Source organism: Podarcis muralis, chromosome 14 (genome assembly GCF_964188315.1).
Source record: "Podarcis muralis chromosome 14, rPodMur119.hap1.1, whole genome shotgun sequence".
In the NCBI taxonomy this organism is placed as follows: Eukaryota; Metazoa; Chordata; class Lepidosauria; order Squamata; family Lacertidae; genus Podarcis; species Podarcis muralis.
The window spans coordinates 19,349,999-19,369,543 of NC_135668.1; positions in this window are offsets into that span (position 1 = coordinate 19,349,999).

Below are 19,545 nucleotides of genomic sequence, written 5' to 3' on the forward strand. Positions count from 1 at the left end.
CCACATGAGGCAGCTGCTTACAGCGTCCGACACTAGGCTGCTTAATCTCATGGGGCGGTGATCCTCAGTTCCTGACTGTAGGATGGGGGTTAGTCCAACCCTCCAGCATCTTTGCTATTGGTGGCACCCCTAGATAAGCAAAAAAGAAGCTGCGGGACAAGATGGGGGTGGCTGGGCAGCACCGTAGAACACTTTGTCAGCTTTGAAAATAAAATGGGCCAATCCCCATGGAGGCTGCCTTGACCTCTGTGGAGAAATATGAGTATGAATAGGCTCCTGGGAACATGGAAAGCTGCCTTATGCCGAGTGTCAGGGGTGGAGAGTCCTCCCCTCCCTTGGGTAACTTCATAGATAAGAATTAACGAGTGGTTGATAGATTTATAGTCCTTTTATTACAGCGACATGTTGCAAGCACAAATACACAGCTCTCTGCAAGATGGCTACTCTAAACCAGGCATGGCCAAACTTGGCCCTCCAGCTGTTTTGGGACTAAAACTCCTATCATCCCTAGCTAACAGGACCAGTGGTCAGGGATGATGGGAACTGTAGTCCAAAAACAGCTGGAGGGCCAGGTTTGGCCATGCCTGCTCTAAACCCTCCTTCTGACTTCTGCAGCATTTTGGGAGCCAACGGGAAGTTCCTCCCTCCCTCGGACTCCTTTGCTCTCCGATACATTCGGACCTCCGAGTCCGTGGAGAGGGGGGTACCCCACACTCTCAAGTGACATCTTGACTAGCTGCCCCCTCCCTTCCAGTTCGCTTGTCATTATATCAAAGGTGGGTAACTCCCCCCTAAGCTGTTCAGCTTCTGTCTCTCTGCTTCTGAACATGCTGCGGACAAGGGTGGGGGGGGTGACTCTTCCCCCTCCAGCTCTCCATCAGAGAGAAGCTGGTCTGCCAAGGAATGCATTCCTCAGTCCTTGTCTTCATTCAGACCATTCCCTGACACTGAGTCAGACTGCTGGCCCATCCAGCTCAGTATTGTGTGCACTGACTGGCAGGGCCTTGCAGAGCCAGGCAGAGGCCCGGGCCAGGTAGATAATGTGCCCCCCCTTTTTTTACCATGGGGATAACTGAAATCTTATAAATTTCTTTTCTGTGAATTCTTGAATTATGCAGGAAAAATCAAGCAACTTCTCCTTATCGTGGTTTATGTTTATCATTGATAAACCATTTAGGTGTTCTTGAGCCATTGTTGATTGAAAGAAAGACTTAATTCATTTTAATATATTGAAACTTCTCTCATTGGAGGCCACTGTAGCTGGTAATGATAATAAAATGCATAATGCAATTAGAAGATTTGGAAAAACGTTTTCCAAATTCAAGTTTAGTATTTGATAGGCAATTTCTTTCAGTGGCTGAGAATTTGAAAGTTTGAAATTCGTATCGAAAGTTCGCTTAAGGAGGAGCACCGAGCCCCCTTTGGAATCGGCGGCCCGGGCCAAGTGGCCCATATGCCCCCCCCTCTGTCTGGGCCTCCTGATTGACAGCAGATGTCCAGGGTTTCAGAGAGGGCTCTCTCTCAACACTTCCTGGGGACTGAACCTGGGACATCCTGTGCTCAAAACAGATGCTCTACCACTGAGCAGTGGCCCTCCAAATTGGATAGTCCAGGGTGATGGATGCTCCTTGACAGATGGAGCTGTGTGGGCACATGGGTCTCCATTTGCCGGAAACTCACGCAAATGCTGAAATCCAGATGGGAGTTAGGCCATCTGTAGCTCTCCAGCAGGCATACCAGAAACATCCTAGGAACAAGAAATCCTCAGGGCTTACCCTCTGTACTTATTGTTATAGAATTCTACTCAATATTGATCCAGAGTAGATTCCAATGTGTAGTTAGCAGAGTAACAACTTAAACATGTTGCAGGATTCCCCCCTAAATAGACCAGAGGCAATTAATATTTCATCCAGCAGAGCTTTACTGCTACTGAAGGCAAATGAGCATAATGGTTACAAATTCAAAACATTTAGGATTGGCACAGTCCATAAGAAATTCAGTTGCAGCAGACTTACCTTAAACTTACAATTACTTATAGTAAGTCTAAACTGTAACACTTGAAACAGAACACCACACCAGAAGGAAGAGAAAGAGAAAGTGAAACCCAGGCTCCTTCTGGCCTTACTTTTATAGTCAGCAAGACCTTGACAGAAGAGATAAAAGAACCAGTTTAAACCAGCTGTACTCCGCTTCTCTGAAGGAATAACCCAAACATCATGAACCTTCTGCTTGTTTCTTTCACAGAGAAGCTTCCAGAAGCTTCCAGAACCCTCTTGAATTAAGTAGAATAGGGCAGAGCTCTACACATTAGATCAATACTATCTGTACAGTGGTACCTCGCAAGACGAATGCCTCGCAAGATGGAAAACTCTCAAGACGAAAGGGTTTTTGGTTTTTTGAGTTGCTTCGCAAGACGATTTTCCCTATGGGCTTGCTTCGCAAGACGGAAACGTCTTGCAAGTTTGTTTCCTTTTTCTTAAAACCGTTAATACAGTTGCGACTTGACTTCGAGGAGCAACTCATAGCACGCGGTGTGGTAGCCTTTTTTGAGGTTTTTGAAGACTTTGGTATTTTTGAAGCTTTTCCAAAACTTTCCCGAAACTGTGCTTCGCAAGACGAAAAAATCGCAAGATGAAAAAACTCGCGGAACGAATTAATTTCGTCTTGCGAGGCACCACTGTACTAAGAAATGCAAACTGACACTTAGGAAGTTAGCACCAAATGTATTTATAACCCAACTGACATAATCTCATGCACTCAAGTCAAAAGATTTCAGTTTATAGCTGTGTGGTCTCATTGGTCTTACTCTAGGCATAAGGTGATCATGAAAATCACTAACAGTGGAATCCTATGCATATCTGCTTGGAAGGATGCCTCACTTACTTCAATTGGACTTGCTCCCAGGTAAGCATGTAGGACTGCCTCCTTAAAATGACTGGTTTTTAATATATTCATCTGTCAAGCATATTCCGTATTCCTAACACAAAGCCATCAAAGTACACGGTAAAAGCAGAAACAAGCTCCAGCTCCTAGAAGAATGAAACCAATTCAGCAAACAATAAAACCACCCAATCAAGCTCAAAGAGCAACAAAACAATTTCATCAGTTATAAAATTGATCTTCCATAAATGACTGGGTTGCACTTCAGGGATGGCCTTCCTAAACTAAAAATGTCTTTGGTAGGCACCTAGACACCATCATGGAAAGCACCTGCCTGAATTTGGCTGGTAACTGAACTGGGACAGCAACACAAAAGCCTGGTTTCTAATATAGCCTATGCACACCTCTGGGGCATATCAATGGGGCATTCTTCTTCTTCCTTGGTGATCACTTGTAGCTGAGTAAGATTGTCTTCCAAAACAGGGTTTTAGCAGTGAGTCCGTAAGTGACTGTGGAGGCCAATTCTGGATCCACACGTCTTTCCACAGCGGGGACATAGGTTTCCGGGCGGGAGTTGATCACAGTGAAGGTTTGCCAAACCTGCCTTCCTCTTGGCACGTTTCTCCCTTGCGTCCTGAGTTTGAGTGTCTTCAAAGTCCATGGAAGAATGAGGAAATCCCGACTAAAGAACTGTGGCAAGAGAAACTGATGGACTATGTGGAGTTGGCGAAATTGACACATAAACTACGTGACAAGGATAACTGTGACTTTAAAGAAGAATGGGAACCTTTTACGAAGTATTTAAAGAAACAACAAAATGAACTGGACTCCTTGGCAGATTTTGAATAAACATTCACAAACTCTTTATTGGTAATATACAGATAGATAAATTGAGGATCTTTACAATTTTATAACATGCAGAGAATAACATGTGTTGAGAAACCAGAGAGAGGAGCTGAGGGAAGTCTGGTTGGGGGTTTTTTGGGGGAGGGGGATGGGGGAAGTGGGGGGGGGGGGGAGAATGAGGATGATGTATTTTTGATAAATTGTTATGTTGAAATTCCTAATAAAAATATTTTTTTTTAAAAAAATGAGTGTCTTCAAAGCCCATGACACCTTTGGTAAAGGCTGTTCTCCAACTGGAGCACTCACAGGCCAGTGTTTCCCAGTTGTCGGTGTTTATACTACGCTTCACTCGCTGGATCATCACCTTGTCACGGTGAGTGGGCTTGCACGTTCCTATGACCCTTGTGAGCGAAGCCGTCGGGAGTCTCATGCTCCCAATGGGGGATATAACAGCTTTGATCTCACAGACTTGAGAAACAAGGGTCATATTCACACCATGCATATAAAGGACTGTGTTACCACTTTAAACAGTCATGGTTTCCCTGGAAAAAAATGCTGAGTTTGTTAAGGGAACTGAGAGTTGTTAGGAGACCAGCTACTCCCCTCAGAGAGCTACAATTCCCAGAGTTCCCAGGGAAGAGGGACAACTCCCAGCCACCCTTAACAAACAATGATTCCCAGGATGCTTTGGTGGGGCGAGAGGAAACCATGACTGCTTAAACTATCTTAATTGATTTTATCTTCAACATCTCTTTGTACACTGCTTAGAAACCAGAGTTAAATTGGTCTAGAAATCATTGAAATAAAGTGGAACAATACTGCTTTAAATTTATAATGCAGATGGAGGCCTTACTCAAAGCAGGCCAGTTGAAATAGATGGGCATGACTAACTTAAAGGTAAAGGTAAAGGGACCCCTGACCATTAGGTCCAGTTGTGGCCGACTCTGGGGTTGCGGTGCTCATCTTGCTTTATTGGCCGAGGGAGCCGGCGTACAGCTTCTGGGTCATGTGGCCAGCATGACTAAGCCGCTTCTGGTGAACCAGAGCAGTGCATGAAAATGCCGTTTATCTTCCTGCCGGAGTGGTACCTATTTATCTACTTGCACTTTGACATGCTTTTGAACTGCTCCGTTGGCAGGAGCAGGGACCGAGCAACGGGAGCTCACCCTGTCACGGGCATTCGAACCGCCGACCTTCTGATCGGCAAGTCCTAGGCTCTGTGGTTTAACCCCCAGCGCCACCCGTGTCCCATGTTGAGGGTGGATTAATCTGACTAACTTAGGCCCACCCATTCCAGTGGGCCTACTGATGAGTAGAAGACAACTGAAAACACACACACCCAGGTTGACTGCAATGTTACCTAAGAAGAACGAGAATCCAGGTTACTGCAGTTCATGAATCATAGAACCTGAGGGAATGAGCATTGGAAGTGCTGACATCTTTAGGATCAAAATCTAGCTTGTGCTTCTCTCCTCCAAAGGGGAGCAGATTAATCCACCCCCAACATGACTGCGCTGCTGCCTGTTGTTGTTCATCTCAAAAGGAAGGTGTCGACTCTGTGAAGTGCAAGCTGATAATTATTTTGACAGATGCATCGCAAAGGACCGGCCTGAGTGCAACCTTCAGTATTGCGATAGCCTCTGGTAATTGCTCTGATTAACAGGGAGCTAATTAGAATGCATTACGCATTCCAAACATAGATTTCTCCGTCCCCCCCCCCTCCTTTCATGATTTGCATTTGCCAGGAAGGGAAGGTTCGGTTTTATTTATCGCAGCCGGTTTGGGGTTCCCTAAGGACATATGTAGCAATTAACAATACTTGTGCTCCTCTTAAGAACAAGCAGCGGCTTTCCTTAAACCAGCTAAGTTAATTCATTAACTGGAGACATTAATTCATTAAGTAAAAAAGCATAGCTCAGAAATTTGCACACCAAGGCTTCTTACATATGCCCCCCCCTCCCCCCAGCGGGGAGGGAGGAAGGATGTGCATCAGCTTCCAAATTCTGGTAGCACCTTCCTTTTAAAAACAAGAGAAATCCCCAGTGATTTCCTATCCATTTGCTCCTAGGGATAAAACAGCCCTGTGCAGACATTCAAATGGGCACAGTGTAGTAGTAGTAGTAGTAGTAGTAGTAGTAATAGACATCTGATGGGAGGGCATTCCACAGGGCAGGCACCACTACCGAGAAGGCCCCCTGCCCGGTTCCCTGTAACCTCACTTCTCGCAGTGATAGAACCACCAGAAGGTCCTCGGAGCTGGACCTCAGTGTCTGGGCTGAACGATGGGGGTGGAGACGCTCCTTCAGGTATACTGGGCCGAGGCATTTTAGGGCTTTAAAGGTCAGCACCAGCACTTTGAATTGTGCTCGGAAATGTACTAGGAGACAATGTAGGTCTTTCAGGACCGGTGTTACGGGGTCCTGGCAGCTGCTCCCAGTCACCAGTCTGGCTGCCGCATTCTGGATTTGTTGTAGTTTCTGAGTCACCTTTAAAGGTAGCCCCATGTAAACTGCATTGCAATAGACCCAGCGGGAGATAACCAGGGCATGTAGCACTCTGGTGAGACAGTGCGCAGGCAGCGAGGGTCTCAGCCGGCATAGTGGTGTGTGCAGAACAGCCCTGTTGCCAACATCCTCATATGTGCAGTCTTCTGCTCTCCAGATTTTTTGCATGGTGGACATGTGTCAAAGTGTCAAAGCAATGATTCTTCATCATCAACTTCGTTGAACTGGTCATGTTGTTTGGATGACTAATTACCATCTTCCAAAGCAACTACTCTGTTCCCAACTTAAGAATAGAAAGAGAAATACCGGTGGACAACAAAAGAGGTTAAAAGATGCTTTGAAGGCAAATCTTAAAAAATGTAGTGTAAGTACTGATAACTGGGAAAAACTGGCCTCCAACTGAGCGCTCCAACTGGAGAACAGCTTTTACCAAAGGTGTCAGGGACTTTGAAGAAGCACAAACTCAGGGCAAAAAGGAGAACCGAGCTAAGAGGAAGGCAATTTTGGCAAACCCTCACCATGATCAACTCCCACCCAGAAACCTATGTCCCCACTGTGGAAGGATGTGTGGATCCAGAATTGGCCTCTACAGTCCCTTACGGACTCACGGTTAAGACCGTGTTCATGGAAGATAGTCTCACTCGGCTACAAGCGACCACCAAAGGAAGAAGGACAAATAGATTGTAACCACATTCAGCTGAACACAGTTAGAATCCTCACTTTGACCTGGAACCCTGATTGTGCAGGATTTTCCATTGCAGGCGTCTAAACATACCCAGCTGAATGCAGTTCAAGTATTCCCCATGATCTGGAACCTTAATTACTCAACGTTCCATTTGCAAGGTGAGTTCTCGCCATGTTTGGCTGAGCACGCTTAGAACCCTCCCTTGGACCTGCACTCTTGATCGTGGGAAGCATTCTAACTGAGTTCAGCTGAATATTGTTAGAACCCTCTCTTTCATTTGGAGCTCTGACTGCACAAGGTTCCCAGTTGTAGCGAGGTTTCTAACCCTGTTCAGCTAGAATCTCCAGGTAGCCCTTCATGCGACAATATGCTGAAGGTTAGAGAGGGGCTTGCAAGGCTGGTATCCTGCATCCCTGCACAGTTTGAACCCCATACGTTCTTTTGAATGGCTGATCGGGGCTAGCACATCTCTGTCGTTCTGCATCCTTAAGAAGCAATCTCCTTAACAAAGGACAGTTGCCCAGCACTATGACATTGTAACGATATTACATATTATCTGGAAATTGGAGTGTTTCGCACAAAGGGTTTTGGGTATTCGGAGGAAATGGGTTGTGGTTTTATATTTCCCTTGCAGCTCTTGCCTCTGAAGCTTCCGAAATCCCAGAGCCCATCTGTCTCAAACTTCTCCAGTCTTGCACTCTGTACACTGCAGAGAACAGTGCAAGGAAGGTACTCTTCAAGCATCAAATTAATCCCCTCTCTGCAAGTGGGCACAATTCCCCATTGAAATCAACAGACTGAGTTTTCTTCCCAGGAACCTCTGGAGGCTAAGAGGGAGCGGAATTCAATTCTGATCTTCAAAAAGCTGTTTGTGCACTTGGTGCCTTCTTAGAGGTGTCTTAGGAAAAACGTCGCTGAGGGGAAATGCAGGAAAAGAAGACACTGAGTGGAGCTAATTGCAACTGGGGCTTCTATAGCAGTTTTAAAAAATATACACAATACAAAAAAATACAATACACTGCAATACAATACGATGGAGGAAATTATTATTATTATTATTATTATTATTATTTTATACCCTGCCCATCTGGCTGGGTTTCCCAGTCACTGTGGGCAGCTCCCAACAGAACACTAAAAACAGAATAAAACTTCGAACATTGAAAACTTCCCTAAACAGGGCTGCCTTCAGATGTCTTCTAAAAGTCAGGTAGTTGTTTATTTCCTTGACATCTGACTTAAGTTTGAACCAGTATCTTTCTGCAACCTATCCTCAGTGCTCTGCAGTCCTGGTGACACCACCCTTCGACTCAAATCAAAGCGGCTGAAGAAGGCGGAACAAAAAACATTTTTTCTTTAAAAACTAACATTTCTGTTTTGTTAGTCACTGTCGTAAATACGTGGCTTTAGGGATTGACTGCCTCCTTCCAGTCTGAAGTGCTGTTTGCTGCTTTCAAAACCCTCTCCCTCCCCCCTCTCTCTCACACAACACACACACACACGAGAGAGAGAGAGAGAGAGAGAGAGAGAGAGAGAGAGAGAGAGAGTGTACAGAACTCTTCTGAGTGAGAGGCAGAGATCCAAAGCACTAATGTACCACTTTAACAGCCATGGGTTGCTTCAGCCATCCTGGGCAGCTTCCAATATATAAGGTAAAGGTAAAGGGACCCCTGACCAATTAGGTCCAGTCACGGACGACTCTGGGGTTGCGGCGCTCATCTCATTTTATTGGCCGAGGGAGCCAGCGTACAGCTTCCGGGTCATGTGGCCAGCATGACTAAGCTTCTGGCGAACCAGAGCAGCACACGGAAACACCGTTTACCTTCCCGCCAGAGCGGTACCTATTTATCTACTTGCACTTTGACGTGCTTTTGAACTGCTAGGTGGGCAGGAGCAGGGACCGAGCAACGGGAGCTTACCCCATCGTGGGGATTCGAACCTCCGACCTTCTGATTGGCAAGTCCTAGGCTCTGTGGTTTAACCCACAGTGCCACCCGCATCCCTTTCCAATATATAGGCAAACATAATAAAACGTTCAACATTTTAAAAAACCTTCCCTACACAGGGCTGCCTTTAGAGATCTTCTAAAGGTTGTATAGTTGGTTATCTCCTTGACGCAAGGGTTACATAACTCCATACCCTCCGACATTTCTCCAATGAAAATAGGGATGTCCTATTCCATACCCTCCAACATTTCTCTGATGAAAATAGGGAAATCCTAAGGAAAAGCGGGACATTCCAGAATCAAACCAGAGACCTGGCTGGCTTCTGTAAATCTGGGACTGTCCCTTGAAAATCGGGACGCAATTGGAGGGTCTGCAATGGTTTGACTCAGCTTTGTATGTTCCTAGCTCACTTGGTGGGAACATGAGGGTGGTTGATACTGAGTCAGACCACAGGTCCATCTGGTGCAATACTGTTTGCACAGACTTGCAGCGGCTCTCCAAAGTCTTTCCCAACCCTATCCGGAGAGAGCAGCAACTGAACCTGGAGCCTTTTTGTATGTAGAGTGTGTGCTCAGCCACTGAATGGGGCGACTCTGATGCCATCAGGGAAAAGGCATGGAAGAAAAGTGCTACATGCCTGTCCCAGAGCCCTAGATCCCAAACTTGGGAGCTGTTTGGGAGATGCATATATGAAAAAAATTACCGTATTTTTCACTCTATAGGACGCACCCGAGCAAAGGACGCACCTAGTTTTTAGAGGAGGAAAAAAAGTACACAGCACTCCGTCTCTCTGTTCTGGCTTCGGGGACAGCCTTTCAAGCCTCCGCAGGACAGCGGGGTACCTTCACCCCGCTGCCCTGCGGAGGCTTTGCGCAGCTAACCCCGAAGCCTTTGGAGCACAGCGCGAGGTCCCGCTGTGCTCCAAAGGCTTCAGGGATAGCCACTTCAGGGTTCCCAGCTTCAGCGAAAGGAACCCGAAGCCTTTGGAGCACAGCATGAGGTACCGCTGTGCTCCCAGTCTTGCTCTCCCGGCTTCAGCGAAAGGAACCCAAAGTCTTTGGAGCACAGCACGAGGTACCGCTGCGCTCCAAAGGCTTCAGGCAACTATCCCTGAAGCCTGGAGAGAGAGAGGGGTCAGTGCGCACCGACCCCTCTCGCTCTCCAGGCTTCAGCAAAATCAACGCGTAGCCTCTGGAGCGCTTCGCGTTGTTTCGCTGAAGCCAAGGAGCCTGCATTCGCTCCATAGGACGCACAAACATTTCCCCTTCATTTTTGGAGGGGAAAAAGTGTGTCCTATAGTGCGAAAAATACGGTAAAAACAATGGCTGATCCTAATAACAAGAGTCTGGTTTGGCCCTAACTGATTATTTTCAGCTGTTCATTTCAGTAGAAGTTGCTTCTAGCAGCCTTCTTTGAATTGCAGCTTCAAGTGGTGCCGTGTACTCATAAACACACTCTTCACACAAAATTATCAGCAATTCTCGTGAAGGGTGGCGGGCAGAAATGGCTCTGAGCACCGGAGAGATATAAGCAATATGATAATAATATGATAATTATGGAAGCAGAAAGAGTAAATTAGCTCTCATGACTTCGGAAGATGCTTTTGAGAAGCCATAAAGGCAAAGCAAAACAGAGACTTTTATGTGCAGCTAATTTGGAGAAGTGTTTCGTCTTCATAAAGTTTCTAAGCGTCTATTCCCTTTGTTGCATTTTAGTTTTGAACTGCCTCCACTCTGCTTGCAAGACCTTTTTTTTTTTTTTTAATGTCCCAGTTTTAATATGCAAGAACTCAGCAAAGGAGGTAGCTGCTAATCACCACAAATGCAGCATTGCTCTCTCCACACTGAATTTACAACAACAACAACAACAACAACATCCACCACCATTGCTTGGTACATTTATAGCTTGCCTTTCCTCCAAGCTGTTCAAGGTCACGCACACAGTTCTTCTCTTTCCTCAATTTTATCCTCACAACTGCTAAGTTGTTGTTGTTGTTGTTGTTGTTGTTATTGTTTAGTCGTTTAGTCGTGTCCGACTCTTCGTGACTCCATGGACCAGAGCACGCCAGGCACTCCTGTCCTCCACTGCCTCCCGCAGTTTGGTCAAACTCATGCTGGTAGCTTCGAGAACACTGTCCAACCATCTCGTCCTCTTTCGTCCCCTTCTCCTTGTGCCCTCCATCTTTCCCAACATCAGGGTCTTTTCCAGGGAGTCTTCTCTTCTCATGAGGTGGCCAAAGTATTGGAGCCTCGGCTTCACAATCTGTCCCTCCAGTGAGCACTCAGGGCTGATTTCCTTAAGAATGCATAGGTTTGATCTTCTTGCAGTCCATGGGACTCTCAAGAGTCTCCTCCAGCACCAAAATTCAAAATCATCAATTCTTCGGTGATCAGCCTTCTTTATGGTCCAGCTCTCACTTCCATACATCACTACTGGGAAAACCATAGCTTTTACTATACGGACCTTTGTTGGCAAGGTGATGTCTCTACTTTTTAAGTACTGCTATGTAGGTTAGGTGAAAAAACATAGTGACTAGCCTGAGGTCAGCCAATGAGTGTCATGGCTGAGTGGGGATTAAGAACTCAGGTCTCCTCAGGCCTAGTCTGAAAACTCCAATCTGCCTCCCTCAACCTTGTGCCTTCCAGATATTTTGTACTACAACTCCCCAGCTAGCCGAATCTCCCTGGAGATTCCCGCTGGAAGTTTTTCACGGTTCTAAACTTCTAAAGTCTTGTATGGAGCAGAACCGTGTTTCGAAAGCCGAAATGTGGAAAGCATAAATCATCTGAACAGAATGAATGCTGGTCCTTCTTTGCTTTCCTCACATCCATTTAAAGCTAACTTTGCCATTTATCTTTCATGAGATTTTCATTACCTCCTTGCCCACCAAGGACACGATAAAATCGTTAGCTTTCTCGTTCATTTGTCTAATCTTCTGTTCGCTTAATAGGTTACTCAAGCATTTTGAGTGTGATATTTCATTGCCATACTCCATGACGGTTTGATATCCAAACTGTTTCTTTTCCTCTGGTCAAAAATTCCTGACTTATCTTTTTGGATGGGAGAGCATCCTCTGGAAAGCTTCTAGATCTAAAAAATAAAAATAAAATGCAAAACATAGTCCTCTGTGATTATTTGGGGGTGCAGTTGCACCCACCCTTTAAAGTTGAAATTGCATATAAGAAGAGGCCCAGCCCCTCCAAGTGTCCCTAAGGGACAGCCCCGGATTTACAGAAGCCATACCAATTGTTGCTTTGAGATGAAGCACTGCGTTGCTGAAAATGAAAATGAAAGCTATGCTTGAGTGTCAGAGAATATTTGTGGTGTTATGGGGTTGCTTCCGATGTCCCTTTTAATAATAATAATAATAATAATAATAATAATAATAATAATAATAATACAGTGGTGCCCCGCAAGACGAATGCCTCGCAAGACGAAAAACTCGCTAGACGAAAGGGTTTTCAGTTTTTTGAGTCGTTCCACAAGACGAATTTCCCTATGGGCTTGCTTCGCAAGACGAAACGTCTTGCGAGTTTGTTTCCTTTTTCTTAAAGCCGCTAAGCCGTTAATAGCCGCTAAGCCGCTAATAGCCGCTAAGCTGCTAATAGCTGCTAAGCCGCTAATAGCCGTGCTTCGCAAGACGAAAAAAACGCAAGACGAAGAGACTCGCGGAACGGATTAATTTCGTCTTGTGAGGCACCACTGTAATAATAAATAAATAAATAAATAAATAAATAAATAGTATCCTGCCCTCCCCAGCCAAAGCTGGGCTCAGAGCGGCTAACAAGTGAAAATAGCACAGTTTACATAAAATCACACAGTCAATTAATTAAAATACATCCTAAAATCAACCCAGAATCAAATTAATGGCAACCGTTGGGTTAGAGTTCTATGAGGATTACAGAAGGAGGGAGGGGGTCAGACTGTACCTTGACCAAAGGTCTGGCAGACCAGCTCTGTCTTGCAGGCCCTGCAGAAAGATGTCAAGTCCTGCAGGGCCCCAGTCTCTTGTGAGAGAGCGTTCCATCAGGCCGGGGCCACGGCCGAAAAGGCCCTGGCTCTGGTCGAGGCCAGTCTAATCTCTCTGGGGCCCAGAATCTTTAGGATGTTGTTATTTGCAGACCTTAAGGACCTCCGTGGGGCATACCAGGAGAGGCGGTCCCGTAGGTACGAGGGGCCTAGGCTGTATAGGGCTTTAAAGGTTAAAACCAGCACCTTAAACCTGATCCTGCACTCCACCAGGAGCCAGTGCAGCTGGTATAGTACCGGCTGAATGTGATCCCGCAGCAAGGACCCTGTAAGGAGTCTCGCCGCGGCATTCTGCACCCACTGGAGTTTCATGATAATTTGACCTCGTGATGGTGTTGGGCAGGCTGTTTGAAATATTTTTTCACAAAAGTTTTGACATAGTTCTGACTCAGCCTAACTCTGCTTTAAATTGTGTGAAACTAGCTCTTTCCTCCTCTGTGCTTGTTTTCAAAGGCAAAATTCTCACTTTGTGATAATTTGGCACAAATCAAATCTGCATGCAATCTGATTATTTCCCATGTTTCCAATGGGGTCGGGTAAAAAATGTTTCCCATTTCCCATTTTTCTAATGAGCTTTGGGCCCCTGAGTCTTTTCACATCCTACACGATCATGATACACAGAAATAAATCACCACATTACTCCCCCCCTGCGCTCGGCTTGGCATTTTGCATCTTTCCCCAATAGACAGTAATTAAATATAATCACATTAGATCCAAAGTGTCCCATGCAGAAATCAAACTCAGCCTTGCAATTACTTAGCCATCTCATTAAACAAGCTAGATCCCCATCAATAAATAAATGTACAATATTCAAGAAAATGCAGTGCAGCCTATTGAACCTCACCCAATCCTGCTTAAGAAGATGAGGTTCCCCCTCTTCATTCATGCCTTGCCTTATGCCTTTTTAAAAATTCTTATTCAGCATTTTTTGTTTGAATTTCTCCTATTAAACCCAGTTTTCTATGCCCTCTCTGCTTTGTACTATGAAACCATTCCAGTGATTATTGTATTATGATTCATTAGTGTTAATGTCATTTTCAAGTGTGTGTGTGTGTGTGTGTGTGTGTGTGTGTGTGTGTGTGTGTAACTTTGCTTTGAGTTTCTCATTTTTGGAACTCCACATTCTGGAGTCCACCACATTTCTGCAGTAATTTATATGTCTGCGTATGTGTATAAATATTACAGTGACTAACAAAACATATCCCCCCCCCCCAGCATTTTTCTTTGGATTTCTCCTAATAAACACATTTTTCTATACACAGGTTTGGAAGCAATCTTCCCGAATATAACCTGCTTTTCTATGTTACTTTAGCTGACATACACATTTATATGCCCACTTTAGGTAAAGGTAAAGGTACCCCTGACTGTTGGGTCCAGTCGTGGACGACTCTGGGTATGTGGCGCTCATCTCGCTCTATAGGCCGAGGGAGCAGGCGTTTGTTCGCAGACAGCTTCCGGGTTATGTGGCCAGCAGGACTAAGCCGCTTCTGGCAAAATCAGAGCAGTGCATGGAAACGCCATTTACCTTCTCGCTGGAGCGGTGCCTATTTATCTACTTGCACTTTGACGTGCTTTCGAACTGCTAGGTGGGCAGGAGCTGGGACCGAACAACGGGAGCTCACCCCGTCACGGGAATTTGAACCTCTGACCTTCTGAGCGGCAAGTCCTAGGCTCAATGGTTTAGACCAGTGTTCCCTAACCTTGGGCCTTCAGCTGTTTTTGGACTACAACTCCCATCATCCCTCGCTAGCAAGACCAGTGGTCAAGGATGATGGGAATTGTAGTCCAAAAACAGCTGAAGGCCCAAGGTTGGGGAACACTGGTTTAGACCACAGTGCCACCCGTGTCCCTCTATGCCCACTTTACCCTCTACTAATTTTTGGGCACATTTCTTGACCGGAGAAGGGCATTGCAAAATTAAGAAAAGTGTGAAGGATCATAGAATTGTAGAATTGGAAAGGACCCAGATTTTCATCTAATCCAACCCCTTGTGATGCAGTAATATGGAACTGTCCCATACAGGGTTCGAACCTGCAACCTTCGTGTTATCAGCACAATGCTCTGGGTGTGTTCCAGCATGCATATTGGTTTGGAAAGTGCCATTTGTTAAACTTGCCTTAAAATGCAAACTGACTCTAACCTTCCCCCAGGCCCATGTGCTTTGAACTCTCTAACCACTACACAGCATGCTGTCTCCCATGAAAACTTCCCTGATGAAATTCTGAAAAACACTGTGTGGTGTATTATGGATAACACTGAAACATTGGCAAAAAGGAACAAGCTTTTTGAGAAGGAAAAAAATAGCGCAGAAGAGACACAGGTACCCATGCGAAATTGAATTTTTCATAGCTCTCTGGAGACGTGCATGTCTTCTGGGTGGTTCTGTGACCCTGTGGATTTGTGCCTTCCATGATAATGGTCTTCAGATGTGACTGGGAAGGAAACACGAATGTTTCGGACCTTTGAGCCAACGTTAACAGGTCTAAAAAAGGTTTCCGCTCAGTGTTCTTCTCTTGTTTATTCCACCAATAAAGCAAGCCACCATTAACAGTCACAGCACACCAGAAAACCATGGGGTGACGAAGAAGGGGAAAAAGGGGATTTGAGATTGATTTTTTCTCCCTTTAGATTTGTTATCTTACGGAAAGTAGTAGTGGAATACAAATCAAAGTGTTCTTTCTAGCAGAAGGAAGTAGAGGAAGATGGAAAGAGGGGAGGAATTTCCAGAGGATTCTTCTACTGGTGAAAATACTTAACCGTGTAAAGCCGGAGGCAGGGATCTCAGGACCTGGGACCAAATATGACCTCCAAATCACTCTGTCCGGCCCTCAGGACTATTGGCTGAACAGGGCTTGGCTGTCATGCCTGGCTGCAGGAAGCTCCTGCAGCCAATCAGAAGCAGCGGAAGCCCCGTTGGACATTTGGGTTCCAAAGAACCTTTGCAAACTGGAACAAGCACTTCCAGGTTTGTGGCATTCGGGAGCTAAAACATCCGAGTACCAAGACGTTCAGGATCCAAGATATGACTGTATTATGTACAGTGGTACCTCAGGTTACATACGCTTCAGGTTACACACTCCACTAACCCAGAAATAGTGCTTCAGGTTAAGAACTTTGCTTCAGGATGAGAACAGAAATCGTGCTCCAGCGGCGCAGCGGTAGCCGGAGGCCCCATTAGCTAAAGTGGTGCTTCAGGTTAAGAACAGTTTCAGGTTAAGAACGGACCTCTGGAACAAATTAAGTACTTAACCCGAGGTACCACTATATTTACTTAAAACAATATTTCTATTCATGAACTTTTCAATATGCCGCCATTTATATCCTGCAATGTCAACGTGGTGTTCGGTAGTAATACATAATTAAAAACAGTACGAGACTTGCAAATTATCCATGATTGCAAACAGAACAGAAAGAGAAAAGGAACAACGTGAGCTCACATCAAAACTATGAACAATCCATCGATCGAAATTTAAACACCTATGTTGATTTTTCAAATACCTGTTTTTAATTTGTGCTCTGCGCAAGGCAGTTTGCAAGCCGCAGGAACGAAAGATCACACACCCTAAAACAATCTGATCCAATGCATAATGAAAAATGTGACCACGTAAACAAACAACTTTAATCATTTGAAGTAATATTCAATTCTACATTTGAAATACAATATTACAGCCGTACCCTGGAAGTCGAACAGAATCCGTTCCGGAAGTCCGTTTGACTTCAAAATGTTCGGAAACTAAAACATGGCTTCTGATTGGAAGCTGCAGAAGCCCCGTCAGACATTCGGCTTTCAAAAATTGTTCAAAAACCAGAACACTCGCTTCTGGGTTTCGCTCGTTTGGGAGTCGATTTGTTCGGGAGCCAAGGTGTTCCGAGTTCCAAGGTACAACTGTATATGATAGAATCAATTCTCGATATCATAAAATATTAATAATCAAACTGTAAATCATTCCCAACCATCACCATAAATGATTGTTGGACTACATTCGGTTAAAAAAAACCCCACAGCAGAATCACAATATATAAAAAAATGTCCAGTCCACAAGTCCAAACTGGTTATCCAGATGAGATTACATGTTACATGATACATGTTCAAACGCAGAAAGATGCGGTGAGGTTTTCAGGCCATTGAGTAACAGATGATGAGTTTCAGTCCTTCCAACTTTGAGGTATATGCCTCTTTGCAACTTTGGTTGTCCATCAAGCAGTCAGGATTTTGTGTGTGTTCAGGGTTCAGTGTAAATAGTACAGTCCAAGGCTCGCTGAGACCCAGGTTCCAACACCAGGCAGCCAAAGACTAGAAGGATCAGGAGACGTTTGTTCATGTCCTGAAGCAGGAGGTCACGTTCCAAAGACAGCAACGTGGCCTTTTAAAAATGGGTCTTGCCATTTATAAGATCTTGAGAATGAATGGGACTAGGACGCAACACAGAATGTCAGTTATGCAGCCAGCATGGTTGGGGCGAGGGGACTGAGTGCTCTTAGGCATGGCATGGTTTCATATTTTGCAATCTATAATTCATGGCTTGGGGTCCCTGGAGAGATATAAATATGGGATTTAAATGAGCTGAATGAAACAGCAGCCTATGTAGCTCAGCAGGAGCCATGCTTTCATTTAGAGCTCATATGAACCAGAACTAAACTTCTCTCCTCAATCCAGACACATAAGCAACACCCTCCTCTAAATGGGGATGTTTCCAGAATCAAAAGTGAGGGCCCTAAGCTATAGCTTGTTTAGCTTATATTATTATTATTATTATTATTATTATTATTATTATTATTATTAAGCTTATATTATAATTTTTATTTTTATTATTTTTTATTAATTTTATTGAGTACAAATTAGAAAAAATACAAATATACAAAAAAAGGAAAATACATGTTACCAAGAGAAAATTAGAAAACATTTTACCTCTTCTCATATTTACAACTATTTACCCCTCTACAAAACAATATTCACAATAAAGAAAAGAAATGAAAGGTAAAATATAAAAGAACAGAACAAGAAGAAGATAAAGAAAAGGAAGAAATAAGATCAAGAATGAGAATTTTAAAAGCAGATAAGTATTCACTATACACAGCCATTTCCAATCTATATTTATGTTCAATTATGTATTTTCATCATATCCTTATCTATCTTAATTAAAACATTTTTAAAAGACTTCCACCGTTTGCCTCACACATTTTTGGTAATCCATTCGCCAAAACCTCTGTTCTTCATATTTTTCCTTTGAGTCTCCTTAATGTCTCGCTTTGTATTTTTTATATTACTCACAAGATTATTCTAAACACAACCAGATTTTAGTAGCCGAGCTCTGGTTCTGTAAGTAACCATTTAAACACTCCCATTGCTTCATGACCATAGTTTTAGGTTTTCTCCTTATCAAATCTGTCAATTTTGCTAGCTCCAGGTACTCCCAAAGTTTCCCCAGCCTTTCTCTTTTTGTTGGAATGCTATCCGTTTTCCAATAGCTAATACTGGATAATTTTTGTAAGGTCGCGAATATGAGCCGCACTTTAACTTTTCACGGCTGGAATTTGGAAAGAAAGTGCGGCTTGTATTCGGGCCAATACGGTATTTTAATGTTGCACCCATGTGGGGATGTATGGCACTCCTTATTTATGGCCCTACCAGGGATCTATTTGCAACGTGGGTTGGTTTAGTTTGGTTCGCTGGTGTCCTTGCGCAAAGTATCCTTAAAATTGCTCTGCACTTTTCTGTGTTGACAGAACAAGAAGGCTGAGTGGAAATATCTCCAGTTTCTTCCACCGTCAGCTCCAGATTGCAGCAAGATGCTCCCTGTTCCACATCAAAGGATCCATAGTATTGATTTCCAAGAGATGAAAAATAAGTTTAAGGCAGAAAATGTAGGGGGAGGGGAAATCAATATAATTTAAAGTGACTGAATGGAACTATCAGTTCCAATGGCAACAGTGGAGGTAGCTTATGCTGTCCCATAATGTCTTGGTGTCGAGACTTTATTTTCATTAAATTTGTCATTGGCAAAATGCTCACCTCCCCGCTGCCTCCCCCCAACCTGACTTGCTTGGAATTAAATCAGAATTAGAACTATTTTTTATATGATAGGTCTGATTTTGCAAAATGAGTGGAAGGGACAGGAAAAAGATGGGATGGCAGAAGGCCTCGCGGAACCGACATCATTCATTGCACATTTCTGAGCACAATTGGTGCTGACCTTTAAAGCCCTAAATGGCCTCGGCCCAGTATACCTGAAGGAGCGTCTTCACCCCCATCGTTCAGCCCGGACACTGAGGTTCAGCTCTGAGGGCCTTCTGGCGGTTCCCTCCCTGCGAGAAGTGAGGTCACAGGGAACCAGGCAGAGGGCCTTCTAAGTAGTAGCACCTGCCCTGGGGAACGCCCTCCCATCAGATGTCAAGGAAATAAACAACCATATTACATTTAGAAGACATCTGAAGACAGCCCTGTTTAGGGAAGTTTTTTAATGACTGATATTTTAATGTATTTTTTAATCTTTTGTTGGGAGCCAGTTGTACCTGCTGAACACTGATCCTCAAATGTCTCACTTTTCCTTAGGACCACCTCATTTTCACTGGAGAAATGTTGGAGGGTTTGGGGTTTTGTGATCCCAGAGTCAAAGAGATACAACCTTTAATAATAATAATAACAAGAATAACAACA